This window comes from Vicugna pacos, unplaced genomic scaffold (assembly GCF_048564905.1).
Source record: "Vicugna pacos unplaced genomic scaffold, VicPac4 scaffold_159, whole genome shotgun sequence".
Lineage (NCBI taxonomy): Eukaryota > Metazoa > Chordata > Mammalia > Artiodactyla > Camelidae > Vicugna > Vicugna pacos.
Window position 1 is genome coordinate 1 of NW_027328839.1, and position 10000 is coordinate 10000.

Below are 10000 nucleotides of genomic sequence, written 5' to 3' on the forward strand. Positions count from 1 at the left end.
ACAGCACCCGGTATTCCCAGGCGGTCTCCCATCCAAGTACTAACCAGGCCCGACCCTGCTTAGCTTCCGAGATCAGACGAGATCGGGCGCGTTCAGGGTGGTATGGCCGTAGACAGCAGCAGGCGCCACGCGGCGCCTCAAGAGCCCGCGCTGCGCCTTCCCTGCCGCCGGCTCGGCCGGCCCGCGCCGTGCCGAACCGAGCCCGGCCGGGCCGGGCCGAGCCGAGCCAAGCCACCGCGCACAGCACTCGGCGCACACCGCGCGCCTGCCGCCCGCCTCCCAGGGACTCTCCAGGCCCGTCCCAGCTCGGATCCCCGCATCAGGCTCGCTGGCAGGGGGCAAGCGGCCCCGGAGGCGTCCGGACCCGGGCCTCCGGGCCGCCGGCCGGCCGGCCCCTGAGCCCCACCCACCCACCTCCGGGCCTAGGCGTAGCCCAGCGCGGACCTTGGCCGCCCCTCCTGCCTCCACCAACTTGCCCAAACCCACCCAGTACCTCCGTCGCGGCGGGAGGGAAGGCATCAGCCCGGGCCCGACGCCCCACCCCGCCCCACCCTTCACCCCACACCGGGCCGGTGGGCGTCAGCGGGCCTCCCTGCCCAGCCCCCGTGGCGAAAGAAGACAGCCCCTTGCAGAGAGGGCTGAGAAAGACGGACGGACCGAAGGACGGACGATCGGACGGACAGGAGCGCGCGCCGGCCCACGCAGACACACACACACACACACACACACACACACACACACACACAGAGGGGGGGGGGAGAGAGAGAGAAAGAGAGAGCGGGGGAAAGAGAGAGAGAGAGAGGGAGGGAGAGAGAGAGAGAGAGGGAGAGGGGGAGAGAGAGAGAGAGGAGAGAGAGAGAGAGAGAGAGAGAGAGAGAGAGAGAGAGAGAACACACACCTAGACACACACCCCTCCAACCCCCCACCCAGACAAACAGAGGGGAAGAGAGGGAGCATGAGCCAGCTGCTCCAGGAGAGCCAGAGTGAGAGCATACGTGAGAGGCTATGGTGAGAGGGAGACAGAGGGGAAGGAGACACAGTGGTGGAGAGACAGGGGTGAGTTCTGGGAGGGGGTGTGGGGGGGTGACAGAGGCAGAGACAGAGACAGAGCCCAGAGTCAGACTGACAGAGAGACAAGAGTTTGACAGAGAGAGAGAGAGAGGGGAGACGGAGGGGGCAACGCTGGACCCAGAAGCAGACAGACACACCCGGGACAGATGCTCTTGTCACAGACCTTGCCGAGCCGCAGATGAGCCTCTGCTGAAGACGGAGCTTCTCCTAGGCAGGGTGGTGGTGCTTGGGCGGCACCCCGGGCAGGAGGCAGGTGCCTTGGGGCTGGCAGCCCGCCGCGGGGCCCCAGGACTCCCAGACGACGTCTCAGGAGTCCCGTTCTGCGCGCTGCTCGGGTTCCTTCCCCGGGAGCCGCGGGCCGGGGGGGCCCGGCACAGACCGTCCCGCCGGCGGTGGGTGTGCGCAGGTCAGCGTGTCGGCGGCAGTGTGCGTGTCCCGGTGGGGTGGGTTTTCGTGTCGTCGTCCTGCTTTCCGTCGTCTCTCTGTCCCTCAGGCCGTCGGTTCCGACTCCGGGCCTCTCTGGGCCGGGCGCGCCCGGACTTGCTTGAGTGCGCCTGGCTGGCTGTTGCTGGAGAGCAGCGGCGACGGGCGTGTGCCGAGGGGGGCGTCGTGGAACTGGAGGGCCGACGCACGAAGTGGCTCTGGCGGGGCCCAGGTTCCAAGGGACACGGAGGGGCGACCGGTGGACGTGGCCCTGCCGGGCGAAGGACGGGAACGTCCTTTCCTTCCCTGGGGAGAGCAGGCCAAGGCTGGTGGAGAGAAGGTGGTCTCGGCGGGCGGGCGCTGGCGCGGACTGGGGCGGGCAGCCGGCGGCTGGGCGCCGTTGGACGTCGAGAGGGCTCGCGGGCCGCGGGCGGCAGGAGGACGAGGACGGACCGAGGGAGCCCAGGCCTGCGGCGGAGTCGCGGTCGGGCCGTCGCCCCTCCCGCCTCACGGTCCCCCCAGGGGAGGGCCGGGGGCTGTGGGGGCTGTGGGGGGCCCGGGCTGCGAGGTCCAAGGGGCAGGGAAGCGGCTGCCGGTGCGCCCGCCGGCAGGCAGGCCGGCCGGCTGGCTGGCTGGCTGGCTGCCTGCCGCGGGGTCGGGGCAGGCCGTGGGCGCGCTGCGCGGGCGTGGCGTGGGGTGGGGGGGAGGGGCAGGAGGTGCTCGGGCCTGCGGGGAGCCGCCTTGGGGACAGGGGCGGCGGCTAAAGAGACGGAGGCAGGAGGCCGGAGGAGGGGAGAAAAAAAAAAAAAAAAAGCCTACAGCACCCGGTATTCCCAGGCGGTCTCCCATCCAAGTACTAACCAGGCCCGACCCTGCTTAGCTTCCGAGATCAGACGAGATCGGGCGCGTTCAGGGTGGTATGGCCGTAGACAGCAGCAGGCGCCACGCGGCGCCTCAAGAGCCCGCGCTGCGCCTTCCCTGCCGCCGGCTCGGCCGGCCCGCGCCGTGCCGAACCGAGCCCGGCCGGGCCGGGCCGAGCCGAGCCAAGCCACCGCGCACAGCACTCGGCGCACACCGCGCGCCTGCCGCCCGCCTCCCAGGGACTCTCCAGGCCCGTCCCAGCTCGGATCCCCGCATCAGGCTCGCTGGCAGGGGGCAAGCGGCCCCGGAGGCGTCCGGACCCGGGCCTCCGGGCCGCCGGCCGGCCGGCCCCTGAGCCCCACCCACCCACCTCCGGGCCTAGGCGTAGCCCAGCGCGGACCTTGGCCGCCCCTCCTGCCTCCACCAACTTGCCCAAACCCACCCAGTACCTCCGTCGCGGCGGGAGGGAAGGCATCAGCCCGGGCCCGACGCCCCACCCCGCCCCACCCTTCACCCCACACCGGGCCGGTGGGCGTCAGCGGGCCTCCCTGCCCAGCCCCCGTGGCGAAAGAAGACAGCCCCTTGCAGAGAGGGCTGAGAAAGACGGACGGACCGAAGGACGGACGATCGGACGGACAGGAGCGCGCGCCGGCCCACGCAGACACACACACACACACACACACACACACACACACACACACACAGAGGGGGGGGGAGAGAGAGAGAAAGAGAGAGCGGGGGAAAGAGAGAGAGAGAGAGGGAGGGAGAGAGAGAGAGAGAGGGAGAGGGGGAGAGAGAGAGAGAGAGAGAGAGAGAGAGAGAGAGAGAGAGAGAGAGAGAGAGAGAGAGAACACACACCTAGACACACACCCCTCCAACCCCCCACCCAGACAAACAGAGGGGAAGAGAGGGAGCATGAGCCAGCTGCTCCAGGAGAGCCAGAGTGAGAGCATACGTGAGAGGCTATGGTGAGAGGGAGACAGAGGGGAAGGAGACACAGTGGTGGAGAGACAGGGGTGAGTTCTGGGAGGGGGTGTGGGGGGGTGACAGAGGCAGAGACAGAGACAGAGCCCAGAGTCAGACTGACAGAGAGACAAGAGTTTGACAGAGAGAGAGAGAGAGGGGAGACGGAGGGGGCAACGCTGGACCCAGAAGCAGACAGACACACCCGGGACAGATGCTCTTGTCACAGACCTTGCCGAGCCGCAGATGAGCCTCTGCTGAAGACGGAGCTTCTCCTAGGCAGGGTGGTGGTGCTTGGGCGGCACCCCGGGCAGGAGGCAGGTGCCTTGGGGCTGGCAGCCCGCCGCGGGGCCCCAGGACTCCCAGACGACGTCTCAGGAGTCCCGTTCTGCGCGCTGCTCGGGTTCCTTCCCCGGGAGCCGCGGGCCGGGGGGGCCCGGCACAGACCGTCCCGCCGGCGGTGGGTGTGCGCAGGTCAGCGTGTCGGCGGCAGTGTGCGTGTCCCGGTGGGGTGGGTTTTCGTGTCGTCGTCCTGCTTTCCGTCGTCTCTCTGTCCCTCAGGCCGTCGGTTCCGACTCCGGGCCTCTCTGGGCCGGGCGCGCCCGGACTTGCTTGAGTGCGCCTGGCTGGCTGTTGCTGGAGAGCAGCGGCGACGGGCGTGTGCCGAGGGGGGCGTCGTGGAACTGGAGGGCCGACGCACGAAGTGGCTCTGGCGGGGCCCAGGTTCCAAGGGACACGGAGGGGCGACCGGTGGACGTGGCCCTGCCGGGCGAAGGACGGGAACGTCCTTTCCTTCCCTGGGGAGAGCAGGCCAAGGCTGGTGGAGAGAAGGTGGTCTCGGCGGGCGGGCGCTGGCGCCGACTGGGGCGGGCAGCCGGCGGCTGGGCGCCGTTGGACGTCGAGAGGGCTCGCGGGCCGCGGGCGGCAGGAGGACGAGGACGGACCGAGGGAGCCCAGGCCTGCGGCGGAGTCGCGGTCGGGCCGTCGCCCCTCCCGCCTCACGGTCCCCCCAGGGGAGGGCCGGGGGCTGTGGGGGCTGTGGGGGGCCCGGGCTGCGAGGTCCAAGGGGCAGGGAAGCGGCTGCCGGTGCGCCCGCCGGCAGGCAGGCCGGCCGGCTGGCTGGCTGGCTGGCTGCCTGCCGCGGGGTCGGGGCAGGCCGTGGGCGCGCTGCGCGGGCGTGGCGTGGGGTGGGGGGGAGGGGCAGGAGGTGCTCGGGCCTGCGGGGAGCCGCCTTGGGGACAGGGGCGGCGGCTAAAGAGACGGAGGCAGGAGGCCGGAGGAGGGGAGAAAAAAAAAAAAAAAAAAGCCTACAGCACCCGGTATTCCCAGGCGGTCTCCCATCCAAGTACTAACCAGGCCCGACCCTGCTTAGCTTCCGAGATCAGACGAGATCGGGCGCGTTCAGGGTGGTATGGCCGTAGACAGCAGCAGGCGCCACGCGGCGCCTCAAGAGCCCGCGCTGCGCCTTCCCTGCCGCCGGCTCGGCCGGCCCGCGCCGTGCCGAACCGAGCCCGGCCGGGCCGGGCCGAGCCGAGCCAAGCCACCGCGCACAGCACTCGGCGCACACCGCGCGCCTGCCGCCCGCCTCCCAGGGACTCTCCAGGCCCGTCCCAGCTCGGATCCCCGCATCAGGCTCGCTGGCAGGGGGCAAGCGGCCCCGGAGGCGTCCGGACCCGGGCCTCCGGGCCGCCGGCCGGCCGGCCCCTGAGCCCCACCCACCCACCTCCGGGCCTAGGCGTAGCCCAGCGCGGACCTTGGCCGCCCCTCCTGCCTCCACCAACTTGCCCAAACCCACCCAGTACCTCCGTCGCGGCGGGAGGGAAGGCATCAGCCCGGGCCCGACGCCCCACCCCGCCCCACCCTTCACCCCACACCGGGCCGGTGGGCGTCAGCGGGCCTCCCTGCCCAGCCCCCGTGGCGAAAGAAGACAGCCCCTTGCAGAGAGGGCTGAGAAAGACGGACGGACCGAAGGACGGACGATCGGACGGACAGGAGCGCGCGCCGGCCCACGCAGACACACACACACACACACACACACACACACACACACACACAGAGGGGGGGGGGAGAGAGAGAGAAAGAGAGAGCGGGGGAAAGAGAGAGAGAGAGAGGGAGGGAGAGAGAGAGAGAGAGGGAGAGGGGGAGAGAGAGAGAGAGAGAGAGAGAGAGAGAGAGAGAGAGAGAGAGAGAGAGAGAGAGAGAGAACACACACCTAGACACACACCCCTCCAACCCCCCACCCAGACAAACAGAGGGGAAGAGAGGGAGCATGAGCCAGCTGCTCCAGGAGAGCCAGAGTGAGAGCATACGTGAGAGGCTATGGTGAGAGGGAGACAGAGGGGAAGGAGACACAGTGGTGGAGAGACAGGGGTGAGTTCTGGGAGGGGGTGTGGGGGGGGTGACAGAGGCAGAGACAGAGACAGAGCCCAGAGTCAGACTGACAGAGAGACAAGAGTTTGACAGAGAGAGAGAGAGAGGGGAGACGGAGGGGGCAACGCTGGACCCAGAAGCAGACAGACACACCCGGGACAGATGCTCTTGTCACAGACCTTGCCGAGCCGCAGATGAGCCTCTGCTGAAGACGGAGCTTCTCCTAGGCAGGGTGGTGGTGCTTGGGCGGCACCCCGGGCAGGAGGCAGGTGCCTTGGGGCTGGCAGCCCGCCGCGGGGCCCCAGGACTCCCAGACGACGTCTCAGGAGTCCCGTTCTGCGCGCTGCTCGGGTTCCTTCCCCGGGAGCCGCGGGCCGGGGGGGCCCGGCACAGACCGTCCCGCCGGCGGTGGGTGTGCGCAGGTCAGCGTGTCGGCGGCAGTGTGCGTGTCCCGGTGGGGTGGGTTTTCGTGTCGTCGTCCTGCTTTCCGTCGTCTCTCTGTCCCTCAGGCCGTCGGTTCCGACTCCGGGCCTCTCTGGGCCGGGCGCGCCCGGACTTGCTTGAGTGCGCCTGGCTGGCTGTTGCTGGAGAGCAGCGGCGACGGGCGTGTGCCGAGGGGGGCGTCGTGGAACTGGAGGGCCGACGCACGAAGTGGCTCTGGCGGGGCCCAGGTTCCAAGGGACACGGAGGGGCGACCGGTGGACGTGGCCCTGCCGGGCGAAGGACGGGAACGTCCTTTCCTTCCCTGGGGAGAGCAGGCCAAGGCTGGTGGAGAGAAGGTGGTCTCGGCGGGCGGGCGCTGGCGCGGACTGGGGCGGGCAGCCGGCGGCTGGGCGCCGTTGGACGTCGAGAGGGCTCGCGGGCCGCGGGCGGCAGGAGGACGAGGACGGACCGAGGGAGCCCAGGCCTGCGGCGGAGTCGCGGTCGGGCCGTCGCCCCTCCCGCCTCACGGTCCCCCCAGGGGAGGGCCGGGGGCTGTGGGGGCTGTGGGGGGCCCGGGCTGCGAGGTCCAAGGGGCAGGGAAGCGGCTGCCGGTGCGCCCGCCGGCAGGCAGGCCGGCCGGCTGGCTGTCTGGCTGGCTGCCTGCCGCGGGGTCGGGGCAGGCCGTGGGCGCGCTGCGCGGGCGTGGCGTGGGGTGGGGGGGAGGGGCAGGAGGTGCTCGGGCCTGCGGGGAGCCGCCTTGGGGATAGGGGCGGCGGCTAAAGAGACGGAGGCAGGAGGCCGGAGGAGGGGAGGAAAAAAAAAAAAAAAAGCCTACAGCACCCGGTATTCCCAGGCGGTCTCCCATCCAAGTACTAACCAGGCCCGACCCTGCTTAGCTTCCGAGATCAGACGAGATCGGGCGCGTTCAGGGTGGTATGGCCGTAGACAGCAGCAGGCGCCACGCGGCGCCTCAAGAGCCCGCGCTGCGCCTTCCCTGCCGCCGGCTCGGCCGGCCCGCGCCGTGCCGAACCGAGCCCGGCCGGGCCGGGCCGAGCCGAGCCAAGCCACCGCGCACAGCACTCGGCGCACACCGCGCGCCTGCCGCCCGCCTCCCAGGGACTCTCCAGGCCCGTCCCAGCTCGGATCCCCGCATCAGGCTCGCTGGCAGGGGGCAAGCGGCCCCGGAGGCGTCCGGACCCGGGCCTCCGGGCCGCCGGCCGGCCGGCCCCTGAGCCCCACCCACCCACCTCCGGGCCTAGGCGTAGCCCAGCGCGGACCTTGGCCGCCCCTCCTGCCTCCACCAACTTGCCCAAACCCACCCAGTACCTCCGTCGCGGCGGGAGGGAAGGCATCAGCCCGGGCCCGACGCCCCACCCCGCCCCACCCTTCACCCCACACCGGGCCGGTGGGCGTCAGCGGGCCTCCCTGCCCAGCCCCCGTGGCGAAAGAAGACAGCCCCTTGCAGAGAGGGCTGAGAAAGACGGACGGACCGAAGGACGGACGATCGGACGGACAGGAGCGCGCGCCGGCCCACGCAGACACACACACACACACACACACACACACACACACACACACAGAGGGGGGGGGGAGAGAGAGAGAAAGAGAGAGCGGGGGAAAGAGAGAGAGAGAGAGGGAGGGAGAGAGAGAGAGAGAGGGAGAGGGGGAGAGAGAGAGAGAGAGAGAGAGAGAGAGAGAGAGAGAGAGAGAGAGAGAGAGAACACACACCTAGACACACACCCCTCCAACCCCCCACCCAGACAAACAGAGGGGAAGAGAGGGAGCATGAGCCAGCTGCTCCAGGAGAGCCAGAGTGAGAGCATACGTGAGAGGCTATGGTGAGAGGGAGACAGAGGGGAAGGAGACACAGTGGTGGAGAGACAGGGGTGAGTTCTGGGAGGGGGTGTGGGGGGGTGACAGAGGCAGAGACAGAGACAGAGCCCAGAGTCAGACTGACAGAGAGACAAGAGTTTGACAGAGAGAGAGAGAGAGGGGAGACGGAGGGGGCAACGCTGGACCCAGAAGCAGACAGACACACCCGGGACAGATGCTCTTGTCACAGACCTTGCCGAGCCGCAGATGAGCCTCTGCTGAAGACGGAGCTTCTCCTAGGCAGGGTGGTGGTGCTTGGGCGGCACCCCGGGCAGGAGGCAGGTGCCTTGGGGCTGGCAGCCCGCCGCGGGGCCCCAGGACTCCCAGACGACGTCTCAGGAGTCCCGTTCTGCGCGCTGCTCGGGTTCCTTCCCCGGGAGCCGCGGGCCGGGGGGGCCCGGCACAGACCGTCCCGCCGGCGGTGGGTGTGCGCAGGTCAGCGTGTCGGCGGCAGTGTGCGTGTCCCGGTGGGGTGGGTTTTCGTGTCGTCGTCCTGCTTTCCGTCGTCTCTCTGTCCCTCAGGCCGTCGGTTCCGACTCCGGGCCTCTCTGGGCCGGGCGCGCCCGGACTTGCTTGAGTGCGCCTGGCTGGCTGTTGCTGGAGAGCAGCGGCGACGGGCGTGTGCCGAGGGGGGCGTCGTGGAACTGGAGGGCCGACGCACGAAGTGGCTCTGGCGGGGCCCAGGTTCCAAGGGACACGGAGGGGCGACCGGTGGACGTGGCCCTGCCGGGCGAAGGACGGGAACGTCCTTTCCTTCCCTGGGGAGAGCAGGCCAAGGCTGGTGGAGAGAAGGTGGTCTCGGCGGGCGGGCGCTGGCGCGGACTGGGGCGGGCAGCCGGCGGCTGGGCGCCGTTGGACGTCGAGAGGGCTCGCGGGCCGCGGGCGGCAGGAGGACGAGGACGGACCGAGGGAGCCCAGGCCTGCGGCGGAGTCGCGGTCGGGCCGTCGCCCCTCCCGCCTCACGGTCCCCCCAGGGGAGGGCCGGGGGCTGTGGGGGCTGTGGGGGGCCCGGGCTGCGAGGTCCAAGGGGCAGGGAAGCGGCTGCCGGTGCGCCCGCCGGCAGGCAGGCCGGCCGGCTGGCTGGCTGGCTGGCTGCCTGCCGCGGGGTCGGGGCAGGCCGTGGGCGCGCTGCGCGGGCGTGGCGTGGGGTGGGGGGGAGGGGCAGGAGGTGCTCGGGCCTGCGGGGAGCCGCCTTGGGGACAGGGGCGGCGGCTAAAGAGACGGAGGCAGGAGGCCGGAGGAGGGGAGAAAAAAAAAAAAAAAAAGCCTACAGCACCCGGTATTCCCAGGCGGTCTCCCATCCAAGTACTAACCAGGCCCGACCCTGCTTAGCTTCCGAGATCAGACGAGATCGGGCGCGTTCAGGGTGGTATGGCCGTAGACAGCAGCAGGCGCCACGCGGCGCCTCAAGAGCCCGCGCTGCGCCTTCCCTGCCGCCGGCTCGGCCGGCCCGCGCCGTGCCGAACCGAGCCCGGCCGGGCCGGGCCGAGCCGAGCCAAGCCACCGCGCACAGCACTCGGCGCACACCGCGCGCCTGCCGCCCGCCTCCCAGGGACTCTCCAGGCCCGTCCCAGCTCGGATCCCCGCATCAGGCTCGCTGGCAGGGGGCAAGCGGCCCCGGAGGCGTCCGGACCCGGGCCTCCGGGCCGCCGGCCGGCCGGCCCCTGAGCCCCACCCACCCACCTCCGGGCCTAGGCGTAGCCCAGCGCGGACCTTGGCCGCCCCTCCTGCCTCCACCAACTTGCCCAAACCCACCCAGTACCTCCGTCGCGGCGGGAGGGAAGGCATCAGCCCGGGCCCGACGCCCCACCCCGCCCCACCCTTCACCCCACACCGGGCCGGTGGGCGTCAGCGGGCCTCCCTGCCCAGCCCCCGTGGCGAAAGAAGACAGCCCCTTGCAGAGAGGGCTGAGAAAGACGGACGGACCGAAGGACGGACGATCGGACGGACAGGAGCGCGCGCCGGCCCACGCAGACACACACACACACACACACACACACACACACACACACACAGA

At 70.7% G+C, this 10000-nt stretch overlaps 5 non-coding genes across 5 annotated transcripts; all 5 read right to left on the reverse strand.

Annotated features, from left to right (window-relative positions):
* Window positions 1–114, reverse strand: LOC140695167 (5S ribosomal RNA; the record flags this gene model as incomplete). Its single annotated transcript, XR_012070865.1, has 1 exon — window positions 1–114. It is a non-coding gene; the product is annotated as a 5S ribosomal RNA (ribosomal RNA).
* Window positions 115–2306: 2192 nt separating this feature from the next.
* On the reverse strand, window positions 2307–2425 carry LOC140695141 (5S ribosomal RNA). Its single transcript, XR_012070839.1, has one exon. It is a non-coding gene; the product is annotated as a 5S ribosomal RNA (ribosomal RNA).
* Window positions 2426–4622: 2197 nt separating this feature from the next.
* Window positions 4623–4741, reverse strand: LOC140695151 (5S ribosomal RNA). The gene has a single exon (XR_012070849.1). It is a non-coding gene; the product is annotated as a 5S ribosomal RNA (ribosomal RNA).
* Window positions 4742–6939: 2198 nt separating this feature from the next.
* On the reverse strand, window positions 6940–7058 carry LOC140695162 (5S ribosomal RNA). Its single transcript, XR_012070860.1, has one exon. It is a non-coding gene; the product is annotated as a 5S ribosomal RNA (ribosomal RNA).
* Window positions 7059–9247: 2189 nt separating this feature from the next.
* On the reverse strand, window positions 9248–9366 carry LOC140695169 (5S ribosomal RNA). Its single transcript, XR_012070867.1, has one exon. It is a non-coding gene; the product is annotated as a 5S ribosomal RNA (ribosomal RNA).
* Between the last annotated feature and the right edge of the window lie 634 nt (window positions 9367–10000).